At 43.0% G+C, this 18,899-nt stretch overlaps 1 pseudogene across 2 annotated transcripts; it reads left to right on the top strand.

Annotated features, from left to right (window-relative positions):
* The first annotated feature begins 2,419 nt into the window (after positions 1-2,419).
* On the top strand, positions 2,420-4,774 carry LOC147854614 (F-box protein At1g47056 pseudogene; annotated as a pseudogene). 2 transcript variants are annotated; one of them, XR_015531016.1, is made up of 2 exons: positions 2,420-4,246; positions 4,452-4,774. The product of XR_015531016.1 is annotated as an F-box protein At1g47056 pseudogene, transcript variant X2 (transcript). The 2 variants fall into 2 exon arrangements; XR_015531015.1 differs by having other exon boundaries at positions 4,416-4,774.
* The last annotated feature ends 14,125 nt before the right edge of the window (positions 4,775-18,899 follow it).

The raw sequence follows: 18,899 nt of genomic DNA, 5'->3' as shown, positions 1-18,899 counted from the left end.
TGTCCGGCCCAGCCAGCTGTGTTTGCTTTTTACAAGCTTCCACATTGTTTTCTTTTCAAACAACAAGCAGACATCCTCCTCCTTCCCACAGTTCACAATGATAACACGAAGGAATGCCCTGTTCCACCCCCATCGATACTCGAGGATAATCCCATGGGGTTGTAAATCCACCATATGTGCTGCCCAACCCTAAACCGCCATGCCAACACCCCTTTTTTAACATCAACTATTTCAAGGGTGCTTTGTGATCCATCCTTTGCAATTTTGCTCCAATTAACATTTCCCATACACTTGTTTGTGTCTTATGTTTTGAAGAACCAACTTCGTTAATCACATAACGCTCCACAATCTTACGAAATTCCTTAATTATGTAGTGCTTCCTTAAAAAATTCTTTAATAACATGGGAATAAAGAAAGCGTGCCGATAAATAGTTGGATTTGAGCATATGGGAACTCAAGGGAAGAGGAGATTATATCTTTTTCTCCATTTTGTTTATGATTATTGTTTTCCTTTTTCTATATATAATAATATATGTTTTTCAAGATTTTACATTGTAAATTGGATAACCTCCTTTTCCCTCTTTTAAACTCACACTCTTTGAAGTAGACTACTTTATAAACGAAAATTTAGAAGTAGACAACGGTAGATGTTGATAATCATCATTAAGAATAAGATAATGATGATAATTATTATTCTTTCCATTATTCTCACATGCACTCCCATTCAATAGATGAGGCTAGGTTTAGTTGCAGCGTATATTGTGTGCTAAACATTTCTCCCAAGTTGTTGCGAAAAATCCTCATTCACCAAGGAATCCTTTGAAATATAGTGAAGCAAGTAAAATGCAACCAAAAATGATGTTGGACATTTTCAACATCCCTCCATGTGACTTAAAAGTTTCTATCGCCCATAAAGTAATGCTTTTGGACATTTTCAAACACTGTGGGGTTAGAAATTGTACTACCCTAGAAGGACATAGAATCGGGGAAAGTATTCGAACCAATTAAGCCATGGTTAAGATAGTTGAGTCAACATTTTGTAGGCCATGGGACTTGTATTTATTATCGACCATGTAGTAACACTTTGGACATTTCTAAACTCTTCGGAAGTGGGGTCAAAGTCTCCAACTCCTTATCCCTTGAGAGGGAGAGAGATTTTTTTTTTAGGAACGAGGTAATAATTTGATTTTACGAGAGAGAGAGAGAGAGAGAGTACTCACACCAATGACGTATTATTTTGAAAGAGGGAGAAATAGGAAAAATACTAAAACCATATTATTTTGATGCATCAATGTTGCATGTAGTGCTATTAAATCGAATTGATATATGGTGTGGCCACATGATTTGCACTTATAACATTTTGTCAATAAACTAATAGCTAACCACTAAGGTAAGCCCAATACAATTAGTATTTGCTTCATAAGACATGTGACGTGAAAAGAAGTTTGGGAAGGTGAAAACATTAAAACCCATGTTTATGACGTGGCATTCAACATCATGTAGCACTACCAATCTAATATTGACCAATCCAACCTACTTTTTTGTGCATTATGACTCAATTGTGCACGTTAATCATGAATATGTGTATTCATGTCTACAGAAAAGAGAACAACTTTTGAAAGGAAAAGTTGCATGCTCCACGAATATCTTAAGTGTGTGTATGTGGACGTGCGCTAAAACTCACAACCTCCCAAAACTTGTCTACTGCGTCTCCGTTCATTTCCAATACTAATAATGAAACATCGTAAAGAATAAGGTGCAAAAAGTCCATGATTTCGAAGTGAAATTTCTTGATTTTCCTATCAGATGCCATATTGAACCATTCTTGCTCCATGGGGCGCGATCCTTAGGTGATCATAGAAGGAGTCAACTAGTCGAGGAGCGAAGTCAAGTTCACGAAACAAAGACGAAAGGGACCCATGTTTCCAAGTGGCGATGATCTCCATGAGGATGTTGACGACATATAGAATGGAGAGGAGAGAAAGGGAATTAATAGAATGGAGGGGCTTAATCATCATCATCATCTTCTTCATCTTCTGTCTCGCTCTCCTTGAAGACGTTTCGGAGATGCAACATGACACAATTGGGGTGTGTGGTGTGTGTGTGTGTGTCTTAGGTTTAGGCAGCTCATGGATGTGGGGTAGTGAGTGGACCACTTGTTTGACAAAACCAAGAAAAGCAGAACAAAAAACAATTACATATACAGTATGTATGTGCTAGAAAAGAAGAAGAAGAAGAAGCCTGAGAATAAGTAAAAGGAAAGGTTAATAATAATAATAATGCATACATACATAATAGGATGATAAGTTTGACCCATTCTCTCTCTACCCAATCTTTCTCTCTCCTCCCCTGTTGCCCCCGTCCCCTTTCTCACATCCATCCATCCATCGACTTCTGCTTCCCCAACCCTCTTCTCTCTGTGTTTTTTTTTCTCTCTCTCTTTTTCTTTCCTCCCTTTTCCTCAGATCTGCCTCGACAACTCAGACCCTAACCCTAATTCGTATTTATGAAGTCACCCCTTTTCAAATCAGCGTTTGTAGATCTGATGGGTAGTATGCTAAGGATGGGTCAGACGACTTCATCCTTGTCTTCTTCCTCTGTTGTTTCTCCTCCGACTCTCCCTCCTCGCGATGGAAAGCTCCGTAGTTTGCTTCTCGAAGAAGAAGCAGAAGAAGGAGAAGAAGGAGAAGGAGAAGGAGAAGGAGAAGAAGAAGAAGAAGAAGGAGAAGGAGAAAGAGATATGGATGGAGATGGAGATGGAGATGGAGGAAGAGAAAGAAAAGGAAAAGGAAAAGGGAAAGGAAGAGGAGGAGAAGAGAGTAGCAGATATGCTGATATGGACCAAGATCTGACCCTCGAACTGCCCCTCGAATGTATGGCTTGGATCTTTCAGAAGCTCTCTCCTTTAGACAGGAGCTCTTGCTCTCTGGTGTGCAAGAGATGGCATTTCTCCGAAGCCAAATCTCGTGATCGTCTCTCCCTCAAGGCTGAGTCATCGCTTGAACAGCACGCGGACACCATCTTCTCTAGGTATGAGTTCATCACTTGCCTCTCGCTCAAGTGTAGTCGGAAAGACACGAGCATAGATGACACTACCCTTGTCCTCATTGGAAAGGGTTGTAAGCACCTCACAAAGTTAAAGCTCAAGAGTTGTAAGGTCATCTCTGATGAAGGACTAGGTGAGTTTGCCAAGGTTCGGGGTCGATCCCTAAAGAAATTCTCATGTGGATCTTGTGGGTTCACCTCCAAAGGGTTGAATTTGTTCTTGGAAAATTGCTCCAGCCTGGAAGATCTATCAATTAAACGCCTCCGGCGTCTGCGTGACAATCCAGAGGCCATCTTGCCTGGGCAAAGTAAGCTCAAGAGGCTATGTTTGAAAGAGATTATGAATGCACATCTCTTTGGAACATTGTTGGCAGGATCAAAGAGCATCCACACACTCATACTGGCCAGGAATCCTGGCATGTGGGACCAATTCTTTAATCTTGTTAATGAGCACTTGACGGAGTTAGTTGAGCTTTGGCTTGATAACCTTAGCATGGGGGATGTGGCGTTAAAAGCCATTGCAAATTGCTCCAAGTTAGAGATACTTCATGTAGCAAAGCTCACGGATTGCACTGATGCCGGGTACTCGGCCATCGCCAATGGGTGCCCAAGAATCAAGAAGCTGTACATCGATGATCGCCGAAACAAGCCCATCGGTGACAAAGGGTTGCTTACAATAGGCAAAAATTGCACCAAGATGCAAGAGCTTGTGCTCATCGGGGTGAATGTAACATCAGAGAGCTTGAGATTGATAGCCTCGAATTGTGCTGGGCTTGAGAGGATGGCACTCTGCAGCAGTGAAGGGATTGGGGACACTGAGCTCTCTTGCATCGCCGAGAAGTTTATGTCTTTGAAGAAGTTATGCATCAAGAATTGTCCTATCACTGATGTGGGAATGGAGGTCTTAGTGAGGGGGTGCCCGAGTCTTACGAAAGTAAAGGTGAAGAAGTGCAAGGATATTACAATGAATTCTGCAATACAACTACGTGTGAATAGACCAGATTTGGTTGTTACTTTAGACACCCCGGTGGCACCAATACCAGAGGAAGAAGAAGAAGAAGAGAACTTTGAGAGCCCAAGGGCAGGGGAAGCTCCTCGGAACATGTTTTTCCGCAATCGCGCTGCCTTGACAAAGAATAGATTAGCATTAGCTGCCGGAAACTTCTTACGCCAAGCCAAGTTTATCGTTCACTTCTAGAAGGTGTGTGTGTGTGTGTTGTTTTATATCATCAGGTTTTGTTTTCGTGCATTCAAACTTCCATGGCTTTGTCTTTCGACACTAAGCCACTTATATGGAGCAAATGATCAATTTAATGGTACTGGGCTTGAAAAAATTGCAATTTTTTTATTTATCATCGGCTTTTCCGTAGGATGGATAGTGAATATGGAAGTCTGGAAATTTGCAGTCTTTTATTGCATCCAAAGGAATGAATGCCATTTGAAGAAACAGAGAGGAAGGCACTGACAATTCCCAACTGTCTCTCTCCCGGTTTGAATTATTTGAGAGCTTTTGGATTTTGACCTTCTATTTCAGATGCCCTTTATTCTATCAATGCGTTCTTTTGCTCTTTCAAGAAATTGGTCACAATGTTTTCTTTTCTTTTCTTTTCTTTCCCTTGTACATGCTGTGTTAAAAGGATCTGACACGTAAGTTGTCATTATCACTAATCTGCAGTAATGTAACATGTTCTGAAACAAACAAATAATAATAATTCTTATGTGCATGTAAGGAGTTGTTATTCTTTTGATTATATGTGTGTGAGGGATATGCTAACAAATCCCATACAAATTCAACCTTTCAAGGGGAGCTTCATCATGCAAGTAGGATTATTCATTGAAAAATGTAGTTAAGCTTTGTTGGTTTATTTTAAATCTTATTATTGTTATTGATGTTTCAGAATAATCATGTAGATTATATTTTACATATTTCATCAAGCATATATATTGCGGACAAATGTGGAGTTGATGCCAAGACTTCCAATTTTAAATCTAATGATTGTTATTGATGTTTAGGAATAATTGTTTTAGACTATGTGTTACATATTTCATCAAGTATATATGTCGTGTACGAATGTGTGTAATGTGTTGAGTTGATTACAAGACTCCCAAGAATTTAGTAGTTCCTTGTAGACCTAAAAACTAATAGATTTATACGGTGTGATGCTTTGGTTCTTAACATGCATAATCGTGACTCTTCACTGGTATATACAGACTAGGCTAGCTTTTCGCAGTTCATTCTTGTGGTTTATATGACTTGTGCCTACATATTCTGAAATGACATGAAGTAAATAATAAGAGGGATGATTTGGCTATCATTCAGTAGTTCCTTCTGTCCAATTTGGCTGTCTTTATTTTTATTCTTTTATCTTTCATAACTATTTAAAGACAAAAGAATGTGGTTGTCATCGATAGGTTATAATATACATTGGTGGAATGTTTGGAAGGAACTATTATTGCTTCGAATATGACCACTTGTTTGAGTTCCTGACTGTAAATATCCCATATGGAATTTGATCATTGTCATTAAGATGCTTCATGTACTAGGTCATGTTTGTATGGAAGCACATTAGTTATTAGATGTCTATCTCTATGTGCTTTTTTATCACAAAACTAAACACTACTCGAGCATTAGGTCACCTCCAATCCTTGATTGCTCTTCCTTGAGTGTAGAGCTTTTGAGGGTCCCAACCCTTGAATGAAGGTTTGGGGGCCTAAGCCTAACAACTTTACTCAACCCTACGCTTATCATAAACATGAATTTACACAAGCCTTTCCTCTTCTCACAAAAATTACATCCATATACCCCTATATTTGAGAATCACCACATACACAACATTACCCGTTATGCATATATATGGGTGAAAGAATGAGAATGGAAACACTATTATAGCTAAGATGTAACGAAAAAGGTCATAGTTAATTAGCTATTGTTTTAGCTAATATTTAGTGGGCAAATTAAAGTTACATATCATTTATTATGTGGAGTGAAATATGGGAACCCACAAAATTTTGAATTTGGGCACACACATAGTCGAACAGGGACAAGCCTTTAATATCAACATACTCTTAATCATCCTAAGTTTTGCATCAACATTCAAACAAATGGAGCACTATGATTGCCAATGTAGATGGAGCCCTCATAACAATAGGAAAACACAAAAATCAACAGATTGCCATACTACTACTAGTTATCAATTTGTTCCCTCTTCATCTAGATAATTATCAATTAGAATATTATATATATATATATATATATATATATATATATATGATCAATTATTTGTTTTCTTATAAAACTCACCACCAACTGTTTTTATATGGTCATAGTTTTATCAATTAGAATATTATATATATATATATATATATGATCAATTATTTGTTTTCTTATAAAACTCACCACCAACTGTTTTTATATGGTCATAGTTTAGGGCAAAGTTGTTGGAGCCGTAGACGAGAATATTGCGAAAATCTCAATCTAAGAGGTAAGTTAGAATAAAAGTTGATGTAGTGTTACTAGCTATAGTTATAGTAGCTATTCACTATAACTATTAATTGTTGTGGCTAATTAACTTTGAATAAAAGCTAATATAGTGTAACTCATTGTAGTTTTTTGTAGTTAATTAGCTATGGCTATTGTGGTTCATGTAACTAATTAACTATCAATAATATATTTTCTTTCTTAGCTAGTGAGTTGTGGCTTGTAGCTATGGTCATGTAAGTAGATTATATGTTTTTTGTAGCTAATCAACTATGGCTACTAGGTCATGTAGCTAATTAGTTGTCAATACTGTATTTTCGTTCTTAGTTAGTGAGTTGTGGTTAGTAGTTATGGTAAAATAAGTAGTTTATTAGTTTTTTGTAGTTAAATAGCTATGACTACTACCTTAAGTGGCCAATTAGCCATGGAATAATGTATTTTCCTTCATAGATAGTTAGTTGTGGCTATTAGCTATTGTAATGTAAATAACCTATTACTTTTTAGTATTTTAATTAATTATGGCTACTTTTTGGGTAATAGGTGATCGATCTAGTATAATGCTTATTAGCTATTAGATGCTAACTAGATGTGGCTACAAGCTTAAAAATAAATAAAGGATTAGAGAATTAAATAGTTGTGGCTAATAACTAATAGCTAGAAATACTAATACTAAGTGATCTTAGGTCATTGTTACTGATACAAGACTTAGATAAATGTAAATACCCGAGGTACATCAAGAAGTTGAATGGGATACTCCTCATATTCTCTCTTTTCGAAATGTTTCCTACACAAATCCTTCTATTGGGCGGTGGGCTACTCTCTTTAATTCAGAATATGGTGATTATGTCCTTGATTTCTGATATTATGGGTGTCATTGCTTACGTCTTGTGGTTAGCTTTAGCAGACTACTTCCTTCACCTCCTAAACTTAGGTGATTCATTGTATTGTACACTCCTTTTCTACTAATACCAATGAACCTAGATAACATACTGATATTAAGATTGTCAACATCACTATTTAGTATCATCATTAGACTACTAGATCTTTTTAAGACAAGATCATCTTCAGACTTGCTCATGTTGAGGAGAGTTTTGCTAGAATCATTAACTAATACATTTGTTACATTTCCATTTAGATCATCAAAATCAATTATATATCTTGTAAAAGAATACATGTGTGGAAGCGTATGCGAAACACAAACTACACAGTTTGGAGAATGACAGTTTGGTAAAACACAGAAAACACACAGATGGAGATGGAGAGGAGAGAGAGAGAGAGAGAGAGAGAGAGAGAGAGAGAGAGAGAGAGAGAGAGAGAGAGAGAGAGAGAGAGAGAGAGAGAGAGAGAGAGCAAACAACTCAGTTCTATTTTAAAATAATGACACTCTGTACATACTTCGTGCTCAGTGAGCACCTTTTATACAAGCCTTGGCTATCAGGCTGACACAAGTACTGACAGTACTTGACTGCTCATAAATGAGCCTACTACACTAACTCCCAAAATCATTCCTTACGAGGAATACCATACTAACGGCCTTTCGGTTTACGCACCGATACGGCCACGTTATGCGTACTGTTTTACACACCCAGTCTACGCATTGGGTTACGGACCGTGTTACGCACCCAATGTTGAGCTTGTCACTCAACACTCCCCCTCAAGCTCAACTTGAAGTTCCACATCCTCCTCCGGATCTTCCTGGCTTCACGCCTTGCTCGAGTTCCTCAACCTCTTCGATTACGTGCTCCTCGACCCTTCTTGTCGGCTAGTCTGCTCATTTGGCCCTTCTCAGCTCCCTTGCTATTGCGGTAATATCCGAATCAAACATCTCGATTGAATCGGTCTCTTCCGATTCAATTCCACTTACATCCAAATTGGCTGTCTCCAATTGTAAAAGAATACGTGTGCGGAAGCATATACGAAACATAGACTACATAGTTCGGAGAATGACAGTTTGGTAAAACACACAAAACATAGAGATGGAGATGGAGAGGGAGAGACAGAGAGAGAGAGCAGAACAATCAGTTCTATTTCAAAATAATGACACTTTGTATATACTTCGTGCTCAATGAGCACCTTTTATACAAGCCCTGACTATCGAGCTGACACAAGTATTGACAGTACTTGATTGCTCATAAATGAGCCTACTACACTAACTCCCAAAATTATTCCTTACGAGGAATACCATACTAATGGCCTTTCGGTTTATGCACCGATACAACCACATTATGCGTACTGTTTTACACACCTAGTCTACCCATTGGGTTACGGACCGTGTTACGCACCCAATGTTGAGCTTGTCACTCAACACTCCCCCTCAAGCTCAACTTGAAGTTCCACATGCTCCTCCGGATCTTCACTCCGGCTTTTCTTGGCTTCACGCCTTGCTCGCGTTCCTCGACCTGTTCGATTCCGCGCTCCTCGACCCTTCTGGTCAGCTAGTCTACTCATTTGGCCCTTCTAAGCTCCCTTGTTGTCGTGGTGTTGGCGCCTCTTCCGCTGCCCTTTCCTCCGCATGGCCCTTAGTCGATTCGTAATATCCGAATCGAACATTTCAATTAAATCGGTCTCTTCCGATTCAATTCCACTTACATCCGAATTGGCTGTCTCCAATTCGTCTTCAGTCTTTAGGCCTTTGACAATGTCAGACCACATCTTGGTCTTCGCCTTACCTCCCCCTGATTCGGCTGTCCTCGGCTCTTCCCTACGATTACGACCCTTGCTCTCTTCATCGGCTTCTTCAGCCGGCCCGAAATCGAATTCTTCATCCGACTCCGCATCACGGTCACTTCCGCCGTGATGATCACCTCCGCTCCTTTCACTCTCTTGTTCTTGTCTCCCCCTCAAGTTTGGCGTGTCGAGGTGACGCAACCCAAGCTCACTTGAGAAATGCTGCAACTTGTTGAGACCAAGAGGCTTGGTGAAAATGTCAACAACTTGTCGATTTGTCGGAACATACGCTAGTTCAACATCACCTAAAAGGACCCACTCGCGGACAAAATGATAATGCACTTCAATGTGCTTGGTCCGGGCATGGAATACAAGGTTTTTCGCAAGGTGGATAATGCTAAGGTTGTCACAATAGATCATCGTCGGATTAGACACCTCCACATGCAGATCCCGTAACAATCGTTTCAGCCAAATGACTTTGCATGTAGCGACAGTCGCCCCTCGATATTCGGCCTCCGTGCTCGACAGTGCTACTGTTAACTGCTTCTTACTTCTCCACGCGATCTCTGCACTTCCTAATGAGAAGGCGTATCGAGATGTGGATCTACGATCACTGGCGTTTTCGGCCCAATCGGCATCCGTGTAGCCAACCATTTGTTCGGCTACGCCTGCCCGATACATCAACGCCATGTCTTTCGTGCCGCTGACATATCGCAATATCCTTTGCATGCATTGAAAGTGTTCGGCCGTAGGCTGCGACATAAATTGATTGATCAGTGTTGAGTGACAAGCTCAACATTGGGTGCGTAATACGGCGCGTAACCCAATGCGTAGAGTAGATGTGTAAGTTAGTACACACAACTTGGTCGTATCGGTGTGTAAACCAAAAGGCCATTAGAGAGATATTCCTCGTAAGGAATAATTTTGGGAGTGAGCGTCGAGGCTCATTTATGAGCATTCAAGTACTGTCAGTACTTGTGTCAGCTCGATTGTCAAGGCTTGTATATAAGGTGCTCACTGAGCACGAAGTATGTAGTGAACAAAGTGTCATTATTTTGATATAGAATTGAGTTGTCTGCTCTCTCTGTCTCTCTCTCATCTCCATCTCCATCTCTATGTTTTCTGAGTTCTCCAAACTGTGTACTCTGTGTTTCGCATACGCTTCCGCACACACTATTCTTTTACATGGTATCAGAGCGCGAGGGTTGAAGTCCTCTGCAGCCGACAAGAAAAGTTAGTGACGAAACAGAGTTAAAGTTGTTCGCGTTCAGAGAAGAAAAAGACAGTACTATTGACAGAGGAATGGGAAGCTCACTTCCGACTGAAAAGCTTGACAGAAGCAACTACGCATCTTGGTCTTACAAGATGCACCAGTACCTGCTCGTCCATGGCTACTAGAGTTATGTCGAAGGAGCAAACGATGTGGCACCCGACTCGACACACAGGGACTATTCGGCTTGTGAACAAGCGGCAAGCAAAGTATTGTACTGCTTCGCATCCTGTGTGAGCGATCCACTTTTGAGCTATATTCGGGATGCCAAGACGCCGAAAGACGCGTGGGCGAATCTCAAAAGGATTTTCGCCACCAGCACAATGGCCAGAAAGTTGCAGCTCAGACAGGAGCTCAACAATGTACGACAAAGACATATGTCGGTGGCTGATTACACCACCAAGATCAAAGAAATCTGCGCCTCTCTCGCCTCTGTCAACGTGAATGTCAAGGAAGATGAAATGGTGCAGGTTTGTCTTGGTGGCTTGGCGTCAAAGTTCGGACCTTTCTGAACGACAGTCTGCACGAGGGAGATTACGCCTTTGTTTTTCGAGCTTTAGTCAATGTTGCTCGTAGAAGAAAACCACACGGGTGCGTCGACAAGTGCGCACGCCGATGGCAAGATGCTTTACACGGAGGATGTCAGGCCCCGTGGTCGTGGTGGATGAGGTGGCGTAATCTACAGCATAATCGAGATGCCGGAAGCAATTCCGAACCCTCCACAAGTAGGGGGAGTCATGGCGGCGCCGGAAGACGACAAGAGAAGGTCACGCCGGATTGCTGGTAGTGTGGCAAGAAAGGCCACAAGGAGAGCGAGTGCTGGAAAAAGCGAGCTGATTCGGACAAAGCCGGATCGAACCGAAGAGATGCAGAGAGGCGTCAGAGATCGCACTACGCAGAAGACTCTGAACGAGCCGGAAACAAAACGGGCCCAACCTTCGTAATGAGGCATAAGGCCAATTCTATGGCCATGAACACCTCAAAATCAAGCGAGGTGTGGTATGTTGATTCCGGAGCATCAAATCATATGATGAGCCACGAGGAGTGGTTCTCATACTTGGAGAAGCCGGAATCATGAGGTGTTGTCAAAACGGGAGATGACACCCCGCATGCCATCGAACATGTTGGCGAAGTTCCCCTCAACCACGTTGGACAGAAAGGGAAGCTAATGAACGTGTTGCACGTCCCAACAATAACGAAGAACTTGGTGTCGGTCGGTCGGATCGTCGACCAAGGTATGCAAGTTCGATTCACGCACCTCAGTTGCTTCATAGAAGAGGAAGGCAAAGTAATTGCGCAAGGGCGCCGTGAAGGGAGGATGTTTATCCTCAACACCAATCAAGCCGGAACTACATTGTATGCAAAAGGACAAAGGGTTGAATCGGATATTGACCTGTGGCACAAGCGGTTCGGCCATGTAAATTTCCCACGGCTTCGTGAAATGCAGATGAAGAACATTGTTTTCGGGTTGCTGAAATTTCGTGGCCGGAATGGCCAAGTCTGCGAGGCCTGTCAGATGGGAAAACAACACCGACTTCGATTCCCCAATGAGCGTAATCGGAGCCATAATCCGCTCGATTTGATCCATTCGGATGTGTGGGGACCGGCACAGAACGTGAGTCTTGGTGGAAGCCGTTACTTTGTAACCTTCATCGATGATTTCACTCGGCACACGTGGGCATGCACAATCGCAAAGAAGAGCGAAGTTTTCACATGTTTCCTGGAGGTGAAGAGCCTCGCGGAAAGGGAAATGGGGCGTAAGATCAAATGCCTATGATCCGATGGCGGGAAGGAGTACTTCTCCGACCAGTTCACATGTTATCTACGGAAGGAGGGAATTCAACACAAATTCTCATTTAGATATATATGCCGGAGCAGAACGGCGTAGCCGAGCGGAAGAATTGGACAATTGAAGAAGCGGCCAGGGAAATGCTTGAAGAGAAGCATATGCCGAAATTTTATTGGGCCGAAGCCGTGAAGACGGTTGTCTACCTGCAGAATTGGACTTTTGCTAACGGAGGAGTGTCGCCACATGAGCTGTATTTCGGGAAGAAGCCGAACTTGGCACACTTGAGGATTTTTGGTAGCATTGCTTATGTGCATGTGCCGAAGGAAAAGAGGAGGAAGCTGGATGCCAAATCCGAGAAATGTATCTTGGTCGGCTATTCAGACGAGCAGAAGGGGTATAAGTGCTATAATCCCCAAATGAAGGAAGTACACATAAGCTGCGATATCGTATTTGACGAGTCCGCTTCGTGGTACTTGCCTTCTCCTCCAGAACCTCAAGACTCCATTCCGATTTCTGAAGAAGAAATCAGCGAGGCTGAAATGCTTTCACACGATGAAGTAAACAGAGTTCTGAGAGAGAGTCTGATCCCATTTCGGCTGAGTGGGCCGAATGAGGGGTTGGGCCGAGATGGCCAACCAGATGATGAGCCGACGAGTAGTGGAGACTCGGTCGTGATGTCCCCGCGTAAAGAACCGAGGAGACGGTTTAAGCGCCAGGAGAAGGGGAAGAAGAAGACGTCGGAATACGATTTCGGTAGTGCCGAGTCAGTTCGAAGCGAATCTGACCTCGAGCCAGTCGAGAAGGAACCTCCACGGAAGAGGTCGACGGTAGCCGAAAAGGTCGTGAAATCGGGTAATCACAAATTACGCCGATCTACCCGCCTCAAGAACCCCGTAAGGAGATACAGGTATAATGAGTACATGGCACACCATTACGCGTACATGACGCGAGTGGTGGAAGTGCGTGAGCCGGAGAGCTACGCAGAAGCGACGAAAGATGCGAAATGGCGTGCCGCAATGGAGGAAGAGATGTGCGCATTAGCCGAAAACGAGACATGGGACCTGGTTGACGCACCAAAAGGTGTAAAGCCGATCGGATGCAGATGGGTGTATAAGGTGAAATACAACACAGATGGCTCTGTCAACCGCTACAAGGCCCGTTTAGTAGCGAAAGGCTACACGCTGAAGCACGACGTGGACTATGATGAGACCTTCGTGCTTGTCGCGAAGATGACTACCGTCCGTGTTTTGCTCGCGGTAGCCGCGGCAAAGGAGTGGCACTTACATTAGATGGATGTAAAGAACACGTTCCTACAATGTGATCTTGAGGAGCAGGTGTACATGGTACAACCCCTCGGATTTCTATTCGAACAAAACACCTCGGCAGTTTGCTGATTGAAGAAGTCCTTATACGGATTAAAGCAAGCCCCACGAGCTTGGAACACAAAGATTACGCAATAGTTGCGTAAGATGGGGTTTGCGCCTTTGAAGTCAGACTCTTCTCTATTTGTTTGGCAAGGTCAATATGGACCGGTCAGCCTGCTGTTGTATGTTGATGATTTAGTCATTGTTGGTGTTGACCTTGACGAAATCCGCCGCATGAAGTCTCAACTTGCGGCATCATTTGAAATGAAGGATATCGAAGACCTTCATTACTTCCTCGAGATCGAAGTGATCCGTACCCCCGAAGGCATATTGATCAGCCAACGTCATTACGTGCTGAATATGCTCTTCAAGTTCGGGATGGCACACTGTAAGCCCATCTCGACCCCTCTAGACAAAAACGCAAAGCTTCGCCGAGATTCGGGGAAGGCGTGCGACCCGACACGGTTCTGACAGGATGTCAGAAGCCTTATCTATATGACGATTACTCGGCCAGATCTTAGTTATCCAGTTGGCCTAATCAGTCAATTCATGTCGCAACCTATGGCCGAACACTTTAAGTGTGCGCAACGGATACTGTGTTATGTCAGCGGCACGAAAGACATGGCGTTGTTTTATCGGGTAGGCATAGCCGAACAGTTAGTCCGCTACATGGATGCCGATTGGGCTGGAAATGCCCACGATCGTCGATCCAGTTCTGGATACGCATTCTCATTGGGAAGTGCAGTGATCGCATGGAGCAGCAAGAAGCAGCCGATAGTGGCACTGTTGAGCATGGAGGCCGAATATCGAGGGGCGACTGTTGCTACCTACGAAGTCATTTGGCTGAAATGGCTATTACGGGATCTGCATGTAGAGGTTTGTGATTCGACGACAATCTATTGTGACAACCTTAGCAGTATCCACCTTGCGAAAAACCCCGCGTTCCATGCCCGGACCAAGCACATTGAGGTGCATTATCATTTTGTCCGCGAGTGGGTCCTTTCAGGAGGAGTCGAATTGGTGCATGTTTCGACTAATCGGCAGATTGCTGACATCTTCACAAAACCTCTTGGTCTCGACAAGTTACGACATTTCTTGGTTGAGGTAGGGTTGTGTCACCTCGACACGCTGAACTTGAGGGGGAGCAAGGAAGAACAGGGACAAGAGTGTGAAAGGAGTGAAGGTAAGCATCGCGGCGGAAATGACCGAGATGCGGAGTCGGATGGAGAATTTGACTTCGAACTGACTGAAGAAGATGAAGATGGAAGCAAGGGCCGTAAGCATAAGAAGGAGCTGAGGACATCCGAAATAGGGGAATAATTTTGGGAGTGAGTGTCGAGGCTCATTTATGAGCATTCAAGTACTGTCAGTACTTGTGTCAGCCCGATTGTCAAGGCTTATATATAAGGTGGTCACTGAGCACGAAGTATGTAGTGAACAAAGTGTCATTATTTTGATATAGAACTGAGTTTTCTACTCTCTCTGTCTTTCTCTCATCTCCATCTCCATCTCTATGTTTTCTGAGTTCTCCAAACTGTGTACTCTGTGTTTTGCATACACTTCCGCACACACTATTCTTTTACAATAAGTCCGACCGGGTAGCTGAGGTCCGGCCTAGTGATCGTCAAATATATCAGGCTTCCGACAATTTGTTGAAACCGTGTTGGGTCGCATGCCTTTCCCGAATCACGGCGAAGCTTTGCGTTTCTATCCAAAGGGGTCAAGATGGGCTTACAGTTGGCCATCCCGAACTTGAAGAGCATATTCAATGCGTAATGACGCTGGCTGATCAATATGCCTTCGGGGGTGCGGATCACTTCGATCCTGAGAAAGTAGTGAAGGTCTCCAAGATACTTCATTTCGAATGATGCCGCAAGTTGAGACTTTACACGACGGATTTTGTCCAGGTCGGCACCAACGATGACTACATAATCAACATACAGTAGAAGGCTAACCGGTCCATATTGACCTTGCCAAACAGATAGTGAAGAGTCCGATTTCGACGTCGTAAACCCCATCCTATGCAGCTGTTGTGTAATCTTCGCGTTCCAGGCTCGCGGGGCTTGCTTAAGTCCGTAGAGTGACTTCTTTAGTTAGAAAACTGCCGAAGTGTTTTGTTTGGATAGAAATCCGGGAGGGTTGTACCATGTACACCTGTTCCTCAAGATCACCTTGTAGGAACGCGTTCTTTACATCCATTTGATGTAAGTGCCACCCCTTTGCCGCAGCTATGGCTAGCAAAATACGCACGATAGTCATCTTCACGACAGGCGCGAAGGTCTCGTTGTAGTCCATGCCGTTCTTCTACGATTAGCCTTTGGCAACTAAACAGGCCTTGTATCGATTGACTGCGCTGTCGATATTGTATTGTGGACAACTCAGTTCTATTTCAAAATAATGACACTCTGTACATACTTCGTGCTCAATGAGCACCTTTTATACAAGCCCTGACTATCGGGCTGACACAAGTACTGACAGTACTTGACTGCTCATAAATGAGCCTACTACACTAACTCCCAAAATTATTCCTTACGAGGAATACCATACTAACGACCTTTCGGTTTACGCACCGATACGACCACGTTATGCGTACTGTTTTACGCACCCAGTCTACGCACTGGGTTATGGACCGTGTTACGCACTCAATGTTGAGTTTGTCACTCAACATATCTTTTATTCACGTATCACTTAATATTCCATTAAGTATTATCTTCTTGTCTTCATAACTCATGTGCTTGGTCAAACTATTGAAATAGTCCTGGAATCTTTCTACTATAATTTTACTTTCATTTCTTCCATTCTCAGTGATTTCCAAATCTACATCACAATTAGTATCATCCTTGCTTTTAGTTGAGGTGTCTAGCTTACCCTTTAACATTTCTCGATGTTTCCTTTTTTTCTTCCCAATATTTTATTATCACTTGTTGTTCACTAATAACCATACCCCTTTCTTTAAGATTCCTAGGGGCTATGATAAACACTCTACTTCTGCTTCCATTGAAAAATCTTGATTAGCTAATTAAAAAGAAGAATGAGATGTAAATGGGGGAAAATAACGAATTTTACGTGCATTGTATCGATGTGACCATTGGTAAGAGGAAGGAATTACTATACCACATGCAAGAGGGTGGGAAAATAACTAATGCTACTTGTGAGGAGCGATTGCCGCGACGGTACTTGTAGAGGAAGTAAGGACCAATGAAAACAATACAATGTGTTGAGGCACGTGTGAAGGAGTGATGGCAACCAAACTACTTGTAGAGGTGGTAATGAACAATTGTAGCGGTGGTACAAACATAGGAGGTAAAGAGGGACTATAGCAACAATACATGCAAAGGCAGTAAGGAACGATTGCAACAACAATACTTACAAAGGCAGTAAGGAGTGATGACAACAATACCATGTCCTAAGGTACATACAAAGGAGTGATGTGAGAAGCACTACTTGTAGAGGCAGTTATGTGTGATGGCAATAAGAATACTTGTAGAGGCGGTAAAAATAGGTAGGAGTAGAAGTACAAGCATAGGTGATAATGCATGATTGTAACAATAGTGTAGCGGAAGGCAGTAAGTGTCGTGATTTGTGAGAGAGAGAGAGAGAGAGAGAGAGAGATAAGACAGGAAATGGAAATGATATTATACTATGAGAAAACAAGGTTACAAAGAGTAGGCTTAAGGGCTCAAGACTGGTGTTGAACTAAATGAGTTGTGATGAATTGTAAAGAATCGGATATGATTCTTGTGAAGTGGAAGAGATGTGAGTTATGTGTGTGTATGAGAGAGAGAGTGAGAGAGACAAGGAGTAAGACACAAAGAATACCCCAGGTAAAAGTATATTAACAAAGGAGAAAGACTTCACATAAATACAAGGTGGGAGGAGGGTGCTGTCGAATACATGTGTATAATGGACGTATTCACACTATCCCGTTTTGGCCATTTATGTAATTAGCATAAAGGGTAGTTGCCCTAAGTCAGTCACTATATATAGTGACCTTGTAACCTCTTTGTGAGGTTGGTTGTTGTATTGTTGCTTTATGAAATAAGAAACTCTTTTGTGTCTCTCTCTCTCTCTCTCTCTCTGTGCAACGACCTACATTCTGTCATACACAGGGAATAAACAGGAATCGAGTGCTTCAAGATCTTCCGCACAGACGACATTGCTTCCAACATCTGGTATCAGAGCCTGCACAGTAGTCGGTCCTTCAATCCGCTGTCGGCCGTCGTCTCTGCATTCGGTTTCCTGCGTCATTCGAAGAAGAGAGAAGAAGGAAAAAAAAAAACCAGGTTTGCATCTCATCGCGTTAGATCATCTTGCTTGGAGTAAGCCATCAGGTCGTACTCCGTTCCTTGTGATCGTAACCGCTCGAGGTGAAATCCCCTTGTGCAACTTTGACAACAACCCAAATTCGCGCTTCATCTGGCTGATCGACATTCGGGAGGATCAGTCGGATCCGTCTCTCTCGTCGCTGCAGTCACCCGAAGCCGAATCGGTCCAGATAATCGGTTTCAATAATCGGTATTCGGCATATATATCCGAAGCGAACCGGGCTCACTCCGACTCGGCAACATTCGGGAAGACCAGTCGGTTCTGTCCCTCAAGTTACCGGAGTCAACTCGAGCAAGTTCAACAATATATATATCCGAAGCCGAACCGACTCGGGTTCAAATCCGACTAGAACGATATCGGGTGAGCCAACCGGCTGCACCCCAACAAGGTTCGTAGTCAACTCCGAACCGAGCCTCGTCAACTGAAACCGAATTTGATGGCATCAACATCCGGCTCGTCAGAAATGAGTCTACGAAAGTTCGATGGATCGAACTTCAACTTCTGGAAGGAACAAATGCAGGACTATCTCATAGTCAAGGGGCAAATCGATCCCATCGAAAATGAAGAACCTCCAGAAGGATACAAACCAATTGAGTGGCAGAAGCTGGACAGAATCGTCCGCGCCACGATTCGGATGCACCTATCGGAATCGGTATACTTTACGGTGCAATCGTGTACGACAGCATTTGAACTGTGGAAAACGCTGTCGGACACCTACGAAAAGAAGGTCGCCGCAACAAAGATGTTTCTGATCCGGCGCCTCTACAACTTGCGGATGAAAGAATCCGATTCGGTCCAAGCACATCTCAATGAGTACGAAAGCATAAGCTCCCAAATCTCGTCACAGGGGACGGCAATCGAGGATGAACTCAGAGCAATGATACTCATGAGTAGCCTTCCCTCATCATGGGAAACTTTCGTCACAACCGTGTGCAACGCGTCAACCACGGCTGTCAAATA

The sequence above is a fragment of the Azolla caroliniana genome, unplaced genomic scaffold (genome assembly GCF_043228905.1).
Source record: "Azolla caroliniana isolate FFs.n. ecotype wild unplaced genomic scaffold, voAzoCaro1.0.p SCAF_15, whole genome shotgun sequence".
Taxonomy (NCBI): Eukaryota; Viridiplantae; Streptophyta; class Polypodiopsida; order Salviniales; family Salviniaceae; genus Azolla; species Azolla caroliniana.
Note: the sequence above shows the minus strand (reverse complement) of the source record. Positions and strands in the feature narration are given on the sequence as shown.